The 16,854-nt window shown below is 37.5% G+C and overlaps 1 protein-coding gene across 1 annotated transcript in view; it reads left to right on the top strand.

Annotated features, from left to right (window-relative positions):
* The window catches only part of CYYR1 (cysteine and tyrosine rich 1), a 94,044-nt gene that overhangs the window by 63,867 nt on the left and 13,323 nt on the right, over nucleotides 1-16,854 (top strand). The window lies entirely within an intron of this gene.

Genomic DNA, 16,854 nt, shown 5'->3' with positions numbered 1-16,854 from the left:
GTTGTCTCTCAGGACCTAGAACAGCTCCCGAGCTGGCTCTTTATCCCACTAGGCCCACATCTGGTCCACAGATAGACAGTCAAATTCCTGGCCTGCTATGGACCGCATATTTGCATCCCTCACAAAATGCATATATAGAAGCCCTAACCTCCGATATAATGGCGTTCGGAGGTGGGGCCTTTGAGAAGTGAGTAGGTTTAGAAGAGGGCGTGAGGGTGGAGCCTCAGTATAGGATTAGTGCCCTTCGAAGAAGAGGAAGAAATCCCAATTTTGCTGTCCTGACAGGATACAGCAAGAAGGGGGCTATCTGCACGGCAGAAAGGGGGGCTCTCCTCTAGCACCAAATCTGCTGGCACCTTGACCTTCGACTTCCCAGGCTCCAGAACATAAATGTCTGTTGTTTAAGTCACCCAGTACGTGGCATTTGTTAAGGCCGTCCGAGCAGACTAAGACACTGCCCTATATTTGACTGAGTGGTAAATTCCCCAGACGCAGCCCTGTCCCCTCTCTGCACTACCATGGACCCTTCCTCCAGCCAGAAAATACTGCACTCTGTTGATTGTTCCTCCTTTTCCAATTTTCCTTGCCATTGTTCCAGAACATGATTCTTCTTGTTCAGCCATTCTGATCTGCTCAGTGATGTTTTGTGCATTCAGACCCAGCCGCTTTTCCCTCATACAACCTCCTGTTTAACTGCCCGGCCTCACTCACAAATGCCTTTAGATCCCGCTCTGCAGGGGTTTGGCAATGTCCCAAATGCATGGTGTTCTCCCCTTCTCCAATGTCTTTCTCTTACCTTGCTGTATTAGCTTCCTAAGAGTGCCACAGCAAATAATCAAAACCTGTAGCTTAAAGCAACAGAAATTTGTCCTCATGGTTCTGGGGGCTGAAATCAAGGTGTCAGCAAGGTAACGCTTCCTCTGGAGGCTGCAGGGGAGAATCTTTCCTTGTCTCCTCCAGTTCCTGGTGGCTGTCAACATTGCTTGGCTTATGCTCAACCCTCTGTCTCTGCAGTCACATTGCTTTCTTCTCTTCTGTCTGTCAAATCTTTCCTATGTGTCGTTTATAAGGATACTTGTCAATGGATTTAGAATCCACCCATATACTCCAGAGTGATCTTTTGATCTCAAGATCCTTAATTTAATTACATCTGGAAAGAGCCTTTCCAAACAAGGTAACGTTCGCAGATTCTAGGAATTAGGACACAGACATACGAGCATCTTTTGGAAGACCACCATTCAACCCACTACACTTGCCATGCCTTTCCTCACCTCTTTTGCAAACTCCCAATTGGTGTCCCTCTCTCCATTCTTGCCTTTTGTAATCTTTTTGTTATTTTACTGACTTCCTCCTTGCCACTGACCTCTCTGCTATATAGTCACCCCTTTACCTTGGTTTTCAAGGTCCTTCGTGAGCTCACCCCAGTTTAGCTCTCCAAACTCATTTGCAACCATTAGTCAAACATCTTTCTGTCATCAAAACTGTGTACAAGACTTACTGTATTGAACTGTTTTCTCTTAAAATAAGCCCTGCTCTCTCTCACTTTCTCACAGGTTGCTTTATCTTCCTGAATACTTTTTATGTTTTCCTCCTTGACTAACTCATCTTTCAAAGCACATTGTAGTGACCACTTCTTTCATATTCCATAATATTTTGCTGTCTGTCTTCCTTCCCTAGTAGCATTCAAAGGAGATACCTTCTGAATCACTGTTGTGCCCACAGCTCCGAGATAAACACTTGAAGAGGTACTTCATCCACAAGTGACAAACATATGAAGAGACATGGTCCTCATTCTTTTCTGAGAATTTATCAAGTGTAAAAGATCTTGTAAAGCTGATGTCAAATTTAGCTGCTTGAGATTTCAAACCAAATGGAAATATATGACACAAATGACATATGGGAACTCAGTTTGAGATTTAATTCAGACATTTTTATTCAATAGAGAGCATAAAATCAATATTTACACAGGGGCCTCTTTAAAGATCCACATTTTGCTTGAACATAACATTTAGGGGCCTTGATCTTAAAGTGATTTATCCCCCCAAAAGCAATGATTAGTTTTACATTATCATGATAGCATTGTCAGAGGCACTATGCATGCCTCTTTCTCATGTTGGTTGACAAGAGCCACACTTCACTGAGTCCATGGCATTTTAATAACTTGAACTTAAAATAGTAAAAGACCAAATTATACTTCTTAGCCTCATGTGGTGCTAGACCTTCCCTTAGGGACTAATATAAGAAGCAATCTACTCACTAATAGCAGATGGGGGAAAAAGAGGTCAAGATTTATAGAACAGAGCCAAAGGTTCTATGATCATTTTTCTTTTTAGGCGTGTTTCTCACACTCTTGCTAACTCATTTGCTTTTTAAAATTAACCTGTTTTTAATAGAATACAATCCGAATTCTTGTTAAAGGGTTGATGTTATGTATTGTGACTTGAGTGATAGAAGATTGATGAAACAATCTTTGAAGTCATGCACTGGTGAATTGATTGGCGTAATCCCAAACTGTTTACATAAACTAAGTTATTGGTGTTGTTCCCCAGAATATTTATGACTTGATTTCCTGATGAGGGTATGTTGGTGAAAAGGGGCTCATTTGCAAACTAAATCTGAGCAAATGTGTGACTAGTTTTAAGAACCAGTCAAAATTATTCAGACCGTTGACTTTGATTTCAAGTAAAGAAGAAAAAAATATGAAGCTTTGGCACCAGTGCAACTTACTCCGTGTAACTGAATTGACTATTCTTTTGTAACCTTTCTACATCATCAAAACCAAGTAATGAATATGTTAATGTCCAATAAATACCTTTCATTACCAGCAGATATTTTCAAGTTTGTCATCCCAGTGGACCCTGGCAGTTCAAAAATGGTTAGGAGAAATGTGAGTTAAAGTTATAAATGGCAAAAGGAAATGAAGATATACCATTCCATTAAGATTCACTTACATCTGCTAGGAAATTGATCTTCCATGCTGAATGTTGGTTATGTTAGCAACGGAACAGGACGTTGGATAAATAATGAGTCTGAACCAATTTGGCAAATTTCGATTGCTGGACTAGTTTTCCTCCCTATTTGGGAAGCACTGATCTGCCTGTTTTTATAGTCAAACATATCTTTTAATGGTTATCTATGAGCAGACAAGATTGCAAACAATTGTGCAGTTTCTATATTTCTGTAACATTTTGTTAATGTTTTACTAGCTTTGCAATATACCATCAGAAATATTTTTCTATGTTGAATATTCATTTTGTACACTCATGATTTCTTCCCATATTTTAAATGCATTTAGCAGACTGAGAATATGAAACAGAATGAGGACTGAAAAGAAAATAATAGTAATATTCATAATGATATTTCTTCCATTTTATCTCTGTAAGTGGATATGTTTTGACTTAAGTTACTATCTCTTTTCTGTTGAGAAATTGCTGCTAAAATCACTTCTGTTTCCAGCTCTACATATCTGAGTCCCTATCTGAGTCCATCTGATGTTTCTTCTTCCTAGGCTCCATCCTTCACCTCCTGAACCAATTTCTACTGAAACAGAAAGCTCTTGAGCAGCTTCGGACCTCTTTGTTACTGCAAGTCATTGATTTCCAACTCTGGCTCTATAGTAGCCCCACCAGTTTAACTTTAAAATTATAACAATATCTGGATCTGATTCCCAGAGATTCTGATTTAATTGATTTGGGTTAGGGCCCAGGCATCAGTAGTGTGTGTGTGTGTGTGTGTGTGTGTGTGTGTGTGTGTATGTGTGTGTGTGTGTGTGTGTGTGTGTGATTTACTTTTAATCTAATGTGAAACCCGAGTTGAGGACCATAGCCTTCACTCTGAGGGAAAACGGGATTGGCTGTCATATTCTTTACCAAATCAGGTGCACTATGGATCCCATTCAGCTGTGTAACTCGGGGAGCCTGATACCTTGGAAGTTACACCTGTCTTGGATTATAGTATTTCCAGGCCCACCACTGGACTTCCAGTTTGTTTCCTGAGTTGAAACTCCTGATGAAGTTTCATTTTGGTAACAAGATTCTTGTCCCCAAAACTGAAGCTCAGAGAGGTCAAGTCACAGAGCTCATTAGTGGATTTAAACTTCGTCATGCTAAATCCACATCCTGTGCTCTGAATCACAGCACCGATGCCTTAGCCAGGCTAGTTAGGCTTTTCTGTGGAAACAGATAAACCCTGAAATCTCAGTGGGTTAGCTCAACACCATTTTATTTCTTGACCTCGTAACCCACTCAGAAGTGTGGTTACCTCTCAAGCTGTGACTCAGTGACTCAGTCTCCTTCCATATCGTAGGCTCACCATCCCAGAATCCTTTGGTTGCAGTACCACAAACAGGCTAAGATAGTAAAAGGAGGTGAGGAAGAAACATTGAGTCCCAACTGACCTTGACAGGAAGTGATATATAACTCCCTTTAATATTCTGCGGGGGAGAATTACCATATTTTGCTGTGTATAATGCGCTCCTATGTATAATGATCACTCACATTTTTGACCCAAACTTTCGGGGGGAAAAATCTTTTGTTTTAATTTTTTTAATTCAAATTTTTATTTGTTTACATTTAGGTACTTGTTTTTTGTATTATACGGGAACTTCAGCATTTATTTTTTAACATATTATGATACAAGAAATTTTACGTAACAAATAATTACAAAACACAAGAACAGATACAAGGTACAAGAAATTTTATATATCAGTAACTAATTTCTGATATTTACACATCGTAGAAGGCCAAGAACTCTTTGTCGTTGCAAGTTCTGCATAAGTTCACCAAAACCGATTACCATATTCCAGGGTATTATTTTGCATACGGATATCGTTGATTTCTAGAGTTACACTTTTAACTCATAAACATAAATAAAATAAAAACATGTTTATGGATATGGAATTAGTACTACCCAGATATAATGCATATCCGTATTTTCCACTCACAAATTTGGACCAAAAAAAAGTGTGCATTATACACAGCAAAATACGGTAATCACACAGCCCCTCCTCTCCAGGACGCACAGGAAGCTGGGAAATATAGAGGAGCACGTGGCTTACTGTCTCTGCCACAACCCTACTGCCAGCACTCATCTGCCTCTGATGAATCTGTGGAATTAAAGATTATTATCCCCATAATCCCCTGATGCTGTGTTCTCCTTGTTGGATCTGTCTCTCTCTCTACCCAATCTGCATTACTTTAATCAGAAGAATCTTTCATCTACAGTGATGACCCACATTGTAATTTGTTATTCTGCCTGTCTACACTGGCAGTAATTACTTGTATAACTTCAGTTGGCCGTATTTTGCCAGGCTACCCCAACTTGTATTAGTTAATTTTTTTCTCCCCAGTAAGAGAACTGCCATTTCTCAGTCTAGTCCCCCTTGCTTTTGCCTGTGCTAACTGATGGAACAGGATGAAGTTTAACTGATTTCTGAGACATACGAAAGAGACGAAACTGGTGTGACACCACTCTGATGGTTCAAATCCAGCACAACTGCCTATAACTTGCACGGCAATAAGAGTGAGTAGCCTCCTGGCCTATGGCAATTTCAAAGAATACAGTGAAATATTCAAGCACGTTATAATAGCTGCTCCTAAAAACGCACAGAATCAATCCGATTTTCCAATGACTTATGCTCTTTAAAAACATATCATATAAGATATGTTCCAAACCAACTACTGTGTCAAAGCATAACCATTTTTACCAAGATCTTTTGAGACAAAACCAAAGTAGAAATAAGTAAGAACTGGCTACATGATATAAATGAGTACATGCAGTTATAATTATTTAGATAAAATATTTACTACTACCTGGATGATTATCACATCTCCACAGACTTGAGATTGTTGCTTAAACTGACAATAAATAAGGATTACTGAACAAGATATCTCAGAATTGGAAGTGATACAGGGGGAGAGATTTGTGTGAATGAATCCAACTTAAATTACAATTAGCCAGTGTTCGTAGAACTTTGTTCTTATGGACTGTAATTAATTATCACACTAAAATTTAAAACTCTTCTCATCTTTTTTTGCATCTTCATTAGGCTGAGAGTTCCACCTCTGCTTTGCTTTCCTTTCTTGACCTATAGCAGTTATGTTATTAAAGTGGAATTTCTGCTAATTAGTTGTGGTACAGAGGAGCTGGGGGCAGGGGGCCTCAGGCATTCATTCTCTGATACAATTAGATTTTATCTGTACAAAGACCTGGATCGGACGATCAGACTGCATGAAGCAATCTAAGCATAACTCACAGACTGTTATGTTTTATGGAGCTTTAGGGACATTGGTTTCAGAGAAGGACAATTAAGAGTTGATTGATTACACAAATAAAGCAAATCTCTTACCTATGCATGCTCTTTCTGCTAAAAGTTTATGTAATACAATATTAAAGAGTACATGTGCCTTTTATAAACATATTCATTTTGTAAAATACACTCAGTTAAAGTCAGACCAATATGCTTTGCAACAAGGGTAAGCAAAGTTTATCTTCTGCCTTCTCTACAATACTTTCAGGGCCTGACACTTCCCTTCTTTCCTATAGAAGATCAGAGCTTTCCTTCGTTAAAGGTTCCTTCTTTGGATGCAACAGATCTGGTGAGCTAAATCATACTGTAGTGTCACACATTTACACGGCATTGTTCCCTAATGGAATAAGCTGCCTCCAGACATAATGACTTTTAAATACTGGGAATGTCCAAAAGCTTTGGTGATTGGACATAGCACAGAATTACAACAATCCTTTAGGAGTTTGAACGTGACCTTAAGGCACCTCTGACGTTACCTTCTACGTTCTTGAACTCCCTCCTCCCCACCTTTTTCCCTGCCCCACTGCCTTGTCAGTTTCAGTCTTTCACCATGTTTTGCCCAGATAATTACAATGATCTTTTAATAGGGCGGCCTGGGCACAGTCTGGTACCCTTCAAAATCCACTCTCCGCATTCCCCTTGGACTGATCCATCTTATAGCTTTTGGCTTGTTTTCCATATACTCCAAAAAAAATGACCAACTTCTTTATTGTGTTATTGAAGACCCCCAATCGGCCCTCCAACCCCCTTCTTATTCTCCAGCCTCACCTCCTTATTTTCTCTTCCAGCAACTCTCAGCTTTTCATGGTCCCTTAAACACATCATGATATATTACATTCCTATGGAATTTATATGTTGTTCTTTTGATTTGAAATGTGCTTCTACTCTAATCCCCTCAATTCGTTTTGATTAATTCCTAAGCTTCCTTTAAGATTCAGAAGGGGTTACGGCCTCAGGAAGCTAGACTCAAGCACCCCCTCAAATACACATACTTGTATACACCCACACCCTTTTTCACTCACATATATCCTCACGCATACCTTCTCTCTACTCACACACACCCAGTATCCACTCTCTACACACGCACTCACACATGCCTGCACACATGCTAACACATCTGGATTGGGTGCTATCTTCTGCTGCAACTGAACATGGTCTGTGCTTCCCCCATGTCCCCTTAATGCTGTGTGTTATAATTGCATGCATGTATGTCTGTGGCTTCCCCAGGCTTCATCTTCCTTGAATCTCCAACATCATATCTAGGCTAGAGAAGATACTAAAAAATGTTTGCTGTTGCATAATTTATGATTCCTTCCAACCTTGAGATTAAATGATTTTATTTTTTTTTAAATAAAGCCTTCTAGAACAGATGGCCGCTAGGAATCCTCAGAGTTCCACACCTGCAAACTTGCCTCAAGTTACCTTTCTGACTTAGCGGTACCACTTCTACATTTAGGTGAAGCATGGACAGATCTGAGATTTGGAATCCTTTGTCTCTAGCTGTCCTTCATTCTTTATAATTATAGCTCACATCTATAAACTCAAACTTGGACCTGGACTCCTAATGATACAAAGTTATGTGTGTGGGAATACCTGTGTCATGTCTGCCAAACCCCTTGCTATTCCTAAATCCACCATCTCTATTTCCTTCTGTCTTTTCCCATTTACATAATTCAGGCCTGGGACAAACAATGACCCAAGCTGGGCCAGTCGCAATATTCCTGGCCGTGGCCAAGTGGATTGATCCAGAGCTGGGTCCTCAATCTAGCTGGACTGATCACATTCCTTCACTGGGATCGTATCTACTGAAATGAGACATGGTTGAAATCAATTTTTCTGTCACATATGATTAGAAGGCACAAAACTCAGAAGCTGGAGCTATGTAGAGGCAGCCATCTACAGTGAGAGACAATGACAGTGATGCTAGCATGACGATGTATTACTTGTGAATGACATGAAGAGTCACTAAAATGAGCATGAGACTCCATCCTATGAGGAAGTCAAGATGTGATGGTGCCGACCAACATCAGATGGGCACAGGTGAGGTTGTGAGCAAGGCCTCCCGATGGGTGTGACCAGGCAGTAGCATCGGGGTCTGGGAAGCCATGAGCTTGTGAGAATTGTGTGCAGATGATAAATGTCAGGACTGAGCAAATCACTGACAAGCCTAGAACAGGCGATCTCCCCGGCAGATGGTGATCAGTCACACGCTTGTCTCAGCAGAGCGTGAGTACTTGTTAGGGTCCAGGAAGAGCATCACAGTTGTTGGGTGGGCAGGCCAGCTCGTAATGTATAGTCTAGCAGTTGGCAAGGCGCAGGAGGATCTATTGGGTGAGACAGCATGTGGGCTCGCTGCCAGGGTTCTGTCATGCCTTCGTCGTCTGTTACCTGCTCCGGCAGTTACATTGGAAAGGATTACAACCTCCAGCATCCGCCCGAGTCCTATAGGAACCTTATTAAGTTTTTAAATGTCTAAGCCTGAAAGGTAACTGCTATTCTGTCAGGTCAATAACTGTGTGAGCTCCCATGTTTATTTGAAGCTCTCCAGGCTGGAGTCAACGGAAAGGAAAGCAGATTACTCTGAGGGCTCTGCATTTTCATAATCAGATTCAGTCTCTTAAGTCTTATATGCTCTCAGGACTTAAATCTCAACAAATAGACTTTCAGTAGAAATCCTTGTAGTCATTGCTAAAAGTACTGCTTTGTGACTTTTTTCCCCCTCAAAATATGATAAAAAGCTACAGAAAGAAAAAGAAGAAAAATCCTGTCTAAAGCAATCATTGTAAGTTAAGGTAATTAGCTCTGTGTGAAGTTTCAGCAAAGGTTACTTCAAAAGGGTGAACTGTGGCAAAGCATTAGAAATGAGAGAATTATATCTGGAAGTAATTGGGAAATTTTAGGTTTGGAAGGCAGAAGGCAGGGAAACCTCTATGCGGGGGCTGCTTCTGTTTAAATCTAGCTTATGATTGCATGTCTCAGAAAGTCTTCATTTCAACACATTTTTATGAACTGTCTATTGTGCAGCAAGGGGCAGTCACCCACATGGAAGACATTCAACCCTCTGGCCTCTCACTTACTCCCCAATTCAATCAGTCACCACGTCTCAGAGCTTCAATTTCCCAACCATTCCATGAATCCTTTTTCTCCTCTTCTTCTCTGCTTCTCAGCAAGACTTGGTTTATTTTTTACATGCCTAGTGTTTCCTAGCATATCTGGCAGAGTGAAGAGACTCCACAAACGAATGCTGCGTGAATGAGAGAATGTGAGCAAGGCAGTCCACTGCAGTATAAACAGCTCTGGGGTGGAAATCGGGACCACTGAGGTCTATTCTATACTAGGAAAAAAACTAGAAGACATATATTTTAGCCTCTTACAGATTTGGTTTTCTTGCCCGTAAAATAAGTGGGTTGGATTCTATTTCACAAGACCGTCCTCTGGGTCAAAAAACTGTATATGCAACTAAGAAGTATTAAGAAATCATTACTGCTCTTTTTAGTTTATTACATTCATATTGTTGTTTTAAGAAAAGAAACAATTCTCTTTTGCTGAGTAGGATAAATTCTTTAATTGTTTTCTTTTCTGAATCTTCTATGCTTGGAGATAATTGACCTTCAGAATCTCTCTTTGCTTACTACCCCATGTATGGCTCTAAAATCCTTCAAGGTACTATGTATCATTCAACTTTGTATCCCATCACTCAGAACGGTGCCTAAAACATGACAGATGTGCAATCTATACTGTATTTCATGAGCGTTGCTATCTAGTGGCAGCCATTTAGAATTGCAGACATAATGACAGGAATAAATCAAACACCACAAGGACATGCCATGAAAATTAAGCTGATTTAAGTGTGGGTCAGTACTACTTTTCCAAATATTGCTGTTAACTAAACAATGAAATTAATCACATCCATGTATATTGCACAAAAATGTTCTGGAAACTTTTGTAACTATGAATGATTGCATTTAGACTTCTACATTATGTTATGTTGTGCTATCTCAAGGTTATTTTGGCAACTAATCAGATAATGACACTTGGAATCCATACACCATACCGAACATATCAATATAATTCATGGAATCCTTACTCGGATTACTGTTTTCCTAAGTAAAATACAAACATACACACACACACACACACACACACACTAAAAATTAAAACAGGTTTTAATGAAAAAAAATTTAAATCATTTCTCTCTCATGTAAAGGAAATCCACAGACAGGCAACTCAGGGCTGATAGAGCATCTCCATATAGTTATTAGGGACACACATTCCATTCCATCGAACTCATACTTCCTCCATCCCTAGGCAGAATGTCCTCAGGAGACTAGACCTCAGCCATTACATTCATATTTCAGAAAGAAGGTTGGAGAGCAGATGAGGAGGAAGGGACAAAAAGCCCATTTCAGCCATCGGATAAGAAGTTTTCTTGAGTTATGTCACAAAATATTTTACTTAAAACTATCTTCTAGAAGGGGTAGAGTCAGTAAATCAGGTAAATTTATTCATTTAGAGAAATGTTTCTAATTTTATTATTCTGAGGATAACAGGGAAGTTACCTATAAAGCCCCAAGAAAGATTTATTGAGGGAAGTTATTAAGGAGAAGGACTAGCATGAAAAAAATGCAAAATAAACATCTTTAGCGTATCTGAATTTTATAGGATATTTTTGCAAGCAATGTAGACCTATTGGGAAAATCATATGGATTGGTGTTTCTATCTTCCATTCACATTTTACCCATGGGATTTTAACAATATTTATGCATAGTAATAATTTAACTACATGAAATTATAATTGTCTTATTTGATATATGTATAGACATATATGTAGCTAGATATAGATACAGACATACAGATACAGATACAGATAGTTCTGGAGTCCTATTGTTAATAATGGCAGTTATAAAATAATGTATTCTTAATATTGAAAATGATACTTCCTTAAGTTTGCTTTCTATTTTTACCATTCTGTAATGATTTAGTAAAGCAACAGAAAAAAAAAGTATCATATTTAAAAGAAGCAAGTCAAAGTTTTACTAAATTATATACCGTTAAAATTGCCAATAAGTTTAGAATACAATATTGGTTTTGAAAACTCATGACCATGAAAATATTGTATTACAACATTTTAATGCATTGGCCAAAAGAATGAATTTTTTAAGAAAATGGAATAGTCTGAAGAAGAATTTTGCCAAGTTCTACTTTTCTCATTTGTGCATTTTTACTTTCATCCCTACAGTGTGGAATGATATTTTTCTATTGCTTTCATTCGTTACACATGAATTATCATAAAATAAGTAGGACTGTTTAATATTCCCTTCTTGGTAAAAATATTAAAATGCTGTTCCTTCACTTTTAAGTATATTTTTCATTATAATAGGAAATGAACTCATTTTAAGTTAATTCTTTTAAAATTGTGGTCATTTTTTCCAGAAAACTTTCTTCTAAAAATTCTGCCGCTCATTTATGTACTCCTTAGAAACTCTTCATCCATATCAAAAGTTTCTCCTAATGGAATACTCTGTAATTCTGCCCTCATCTTTTATGGGCATCAAATATCTCTGTGGCCTTTTTTTATTTTCCTATTTTATTGGTACTAAAGTTATTAAATTATTGCACAGAATATTCATAAGTCCTTTCTATTACAGTTTTATAAAATGCTTTTGTAAATTGGTCATGTCAGAGAAGAAGGGAAACACTACAATGATTTTTTTTCATATCTACTATTTACCTTAAACATTATTTAACAGTAAAACCATGTCAACATGTTTATATTAAGTTACTGTGTAGCAGTTCTGAGTCTAAACGTGTGTTGTAAATGTTACTGTAACAATTGCAACAATACCAAAATCTTTTTTACTTATCAAAAGTTCTTTATGGAATGAAACATATTATCTCCAAGCCCTGTTATAAACCACAGTTTCACAGCATCATTAGAGCCACTACAAATACATTTAATATCTTGATTATAAAGTTTCTTTTTGGCACAAATTTTCAATTTCAATCAAAATTTTTCATTTTCAAGTGGTCAGTATCCACCCATGGAGCTAATCAGTACACGGAAATACATGCACCTACAAAGAATTTTGGAGGACAGAGAAGGATGTCTGCGGGGTGTTTTTCCTCCTGACACCAACCGATTCTCATGGCAACTGAATGTCCTACAATTCAATTGAATTCTGACACTAACTCCGTGTTCGCGTCAGACTCCACAGTTTTAAGGGCTCAGTCCCACAAGATGTGACCTCACTCCAGATACAGGTCACAGTTATTGAGTCCCCAGATTACCTACACTTCCATCCAACATGGCTACAAAGTCAGGGATGCCCACAACCTCTTCCTTTAGGTTTGATTAATTTCTAGAACAATTCACAGGACTCAGGAAAACACTGTACTTACTATTAATAGATCACTAGTTTATTATTAGGTTGATGCAAAAGTACCTGCCATTTTTGCAATTATTTTTAACCTTTTCATCCACAATTACTTTTGCACCAACCTAATATAAAAGATAAAACTCAGGAACAGCCAAACGAAAAGGACGCATAGGGCAAGGTATGGGGGAAGGGGAATAGAGCTTCCAGAGCTTCTGTGACCTCTCTAGGTTCTCTGCCCTTCCAGCAACATAGTGTGTTCACCAACCCATAAACTCTGAGCCCCATCATGTAAGGGTTTTTATGGAGCTTCCCTTGGGTGGCTATGATTGATTAAATCATTGGCCATTGGTGAATAACTCAATCTCTCACCACTGCCCCCTTCCCCAGAGGTCAGAGTGAGGCTGAAAGTTCCGACCCTCTAATCATGCTTTGGCCTTTCTGATGACCAGAAAATACGCACACCCTGAAATACATTCTTTCCAAAAATCAAATTCCCTAAATTTTTTTCAAGGTTTTTACGATGCCAAATTTCTCACATTAATAGCTTGACTCTTTCTAATAGTTGACTAAACCAAAACCAAATTATTTCTATACAGATAGGTTAGTTTGTTTATTGCTTCTTTGAATTAATAACAATAAAAAATGCTATAAAATTTATATTTGCCATGTCTTAAATAACTGATTTACAGTTCTTAATGGGTATCAAAGGATCAAGGCCACCAAAATCATGATTTAATCAAAAACCTAATTTAATACATCAGTTGCAACTTTATTATTAACCTCAAGGGCAAGCACTTTTGTTGGAGCTGCCAACAAGGAAGCAAAATGTGACTAATTTTCTATTTTCCACTGTTTAAAAAGGATTAATGAATATAAGTATATCCCAATTTGATATTAACAGTTTCTATAACACATACTTAAGAAACTCTATGCCTGGAATAATTGGGCTATTGACTGTTTCTGGAACATAAATTAAGTCCTCCAATTTAGACCTCTTATTTAGACCTGAAAATTACAATTATAAAGGAGGTTTCCAGATTGCTTTTAGTTTTCTTATTTGAAATATCTCCTTTAATAAATCTTTTTTCTTGAAAAAAACTTATTTATTAAGCTGCTAGGCTCTTCCCTTCTTAATTACGAATAGCAGCACATCCAGATATATCTCACATTCTGCTTTCATAATTTACTAACAAAGTTAAAATGCATACAGGAATATTTTAAAGGAGCCTATTGGAATTCTTAATGGTATTCTGTATTTGTTTGTTTGTTTGTTTTTAAGTGAGTGAAAAGGTCACAGAGAGAAAATCTCTTCTGAAAAGTACAAATAGAGGTTCACAATTCCTTGTCCAAAATCCTTAATAAACTCTGGAAAGTGAAGGGTTTGATATAGCTCCATTGGTAGCAAGACTGGACCTGAACAAACCTGGGCTTCTTTCTAGTCTCTGTGTAATCCACAAGTGTTTATATTCCCAACTTTACTGCAGAAATATAAATGTGCTGTGCTCAGGATGCTTGCTCTGGGAGCATTATACAATATACAACGTATTACTGTATTCCCTTTCCAAAACCTGAAAATTCCTGACTTATGAGACATGTCTGGTCACAAGGGTTTAAAATAAGAGATTATGGATGTGTCCTAGAAAAGTATACAATGAATGTTCAAAATGCACTAAGAATAATGCCTGATCTCGTAAGCGATCCATGAGCACAGATATTTTATGACATGAAATTTGGGAGGAGAGTCAGATAAACACCAAACTGACCTTCATGTCATTAAGAAAACTGGGGTGGGGGGTGGGGTTAGCAGCTACAGTTGGAACCCAGGCAGTCTGGCTTCCAAAGTCAAGCTCTTAAACCACATGATTTTTTTTTTTAATGAAGATTTATCCTGAAAGCCTCCACAGTCACAGCAGAGTGAGACTGAGTTTCTGAGCTGAAAGCATGGGGATTCTGTGAAAGGTCATACCCATAATGGGTAAAACCCCAGGCTCCAAGATACTAGAAGCCCAGCTGATACTCCACAAGTATGAAATTGGAGCACCCTTTTAAAAAGAAAACTGAACATCCTCCAAGAAATAAAACTATGGGAACTGACCTCAGGTGAAATTCACATGTCTAATGCTGACCTTGCACACTGAACTTCCAAGCAGATATTTAGTGCCTGTTTTAAAAATAAGAGGAGATTCAGGGATCACCAAAATGTCAAATATGGAACAGATCAAAATGAACAATCAATAAAATGAACCTAAATAGGACAGAGGAAATACAAAGAATAAAGAAAATTTCAAATAACTTATCATTAGTACCTTCAGAGATTAAGAGAATAAATAAAATTACATCCATGAAAGCAAAACAAGACAGTTTAAGAAGGAAGGTTGTAACAGAGGATAAGATAGAGAGGCTGGAAATTAAAAATATAATAGCTGAAATTTAAAAGCTTAATAAAACACTGTAAGATAAAGTCAGTGAAACTGCCAGAAAGTAGTTCAAAAAAACAAACAGAAATGAGAAAAATTAGAGAATTTATCCAGGAAGTTCAGAGGCTTATTTCAAAATAGGCTTCCAGAAAGAGAAACAGAGAAAATGGTGAAAAAGAAATTATTAATTTATGGAATGGCTTCAAGAACAACATGAGTCTCAGACATGAAAAATCCTAAGGGCCTGGCAAAATAATTTGTTCAAAATCCAAGCACATTGTGGAATTTCAGAAGACTACCGTGTTTCCCTGAAAATAAGACCTAACCGGAAAATAAGCCCTAGCATGATTTTTTAGGATAACATCCCCTGAACATAAGCCCTAATGTGTCTTTTGGAACAAAATTTAATGTAAGACCCAGTCTTATTTTTTGGGGAAACATGGTAAGAGTAAAAAGAAAATGCTAAGAAATTCAGAAAGAAAACAGTATCACACAAAGAAAAGTAATTAGAATTCTACAAGAGTTCTCTATAGCGGTACCAAATTCTAGAAAACAATGAACAATGCCTTCATATTTCTGAAAACTAATGTCTTTCACCTTAGAATTCCATACCCAGCCAAACTATCAATTGAGTGAGCATAGTATTAAGTCATTTTCGGGCATGCAAGGACTCTTAAACATCTATCTCCCTTGAACCTTTCTTTAAGAAGTCATTTAAGAATGTGCTTCAGCAAACAGGGTAGTTCATCACAAAAGAGCAAGAATGGGGTCCAAAAACTAGACATCCACAGACCATCAAGCAGGTCTTAGAAACAGTTCCAGATTCAAAAGGAACCCCTGGAGTTGGCAGGTTACAAGGGAAATCACCATGGGAACAGAACTGATAAAGTAATTGTTACTGTGTTTGAGTGTTTTAAAATAACTGATCATTGTTTTAAAGTTTTCTAAGAATTTGGAGGGGAACAGGAATAGCAACAGGTATATGGAAAAATGGGAATTCATGGAAATATCTTTAAAAAATTTGTGTGAGATAGCCATGGTACATTACTTGGCTCAGCAGTAACATCATGGTACTAAAAATATTGATGACTAATTTAATGAAAGATAAAAGTTTTTCCGAGGGATATACAGCTCCAAAACTGTAAGATAAGTCACTAGAAATATGTAAAAATAAAAATTTCAAAAATAAAGGAATGTAATAATTTTACTGACAAATAGGAAGAGAGATACTAAAAAATGTCTGAAAGAGTTGAAAATGATTGCTTCTGGGGAGTATACAATTTTTTCTTTTTTCCCATTCTACAAGATAATCACTGTCTATATGTTCAAAAATTTGACATGTAAAATTACGATTTACCTCATTACTGGTATTAGTCTGTTAATACTTGCCTTTTCATTTGTAGTATTATTTCTAAGTTAACCATGTATCATGAACATATCAATCCATGTGGACCTCATCACCCTTTTCAATCATTGTATACAATTCATTCTCTGATGTATCATAGTTTGTTCTTTTTGTCAATCCCCTTTTTATGGACACTAGGGTGTTTCTGATATTTTTGCATGTAGTAACAACACTTGGATGAACATCCTTGGTACCGTTTTTGTGCGCACGTGGGCTGTACTTCCTTAGGAAGCATTGCTATAAATGATAATGCCTGTTGAAATTTTACATTTTGATAAAGATTTCCCTGTTACTTTCCAAAATGCTGAACAAATATAGACTCCAACAAATCATATTATCTACACATAA

The sequence above is a fragment of the Rhinolophus ferrumequinum genome, chromosome 2 (assembly GCF_004115265.2).
Source record: "Rhinolophus ferrumequinum isolate MPI-CBG mRhiFer1 chromosome 2, mRhiFer1_v1.p, whole genome shotgun sequence".
Lineage (NCBI taxonomy): Eukaryota > Metazoa > Chordata > Mammalia > Chiroptera > Rhinolophidae > Rhinolophus > Rhinolophus ferrumequinum.
Note: the sequence above shows the minus strand (reverse complement) of the source record. Positions and strands in the feature narration are given on the sequence as shown.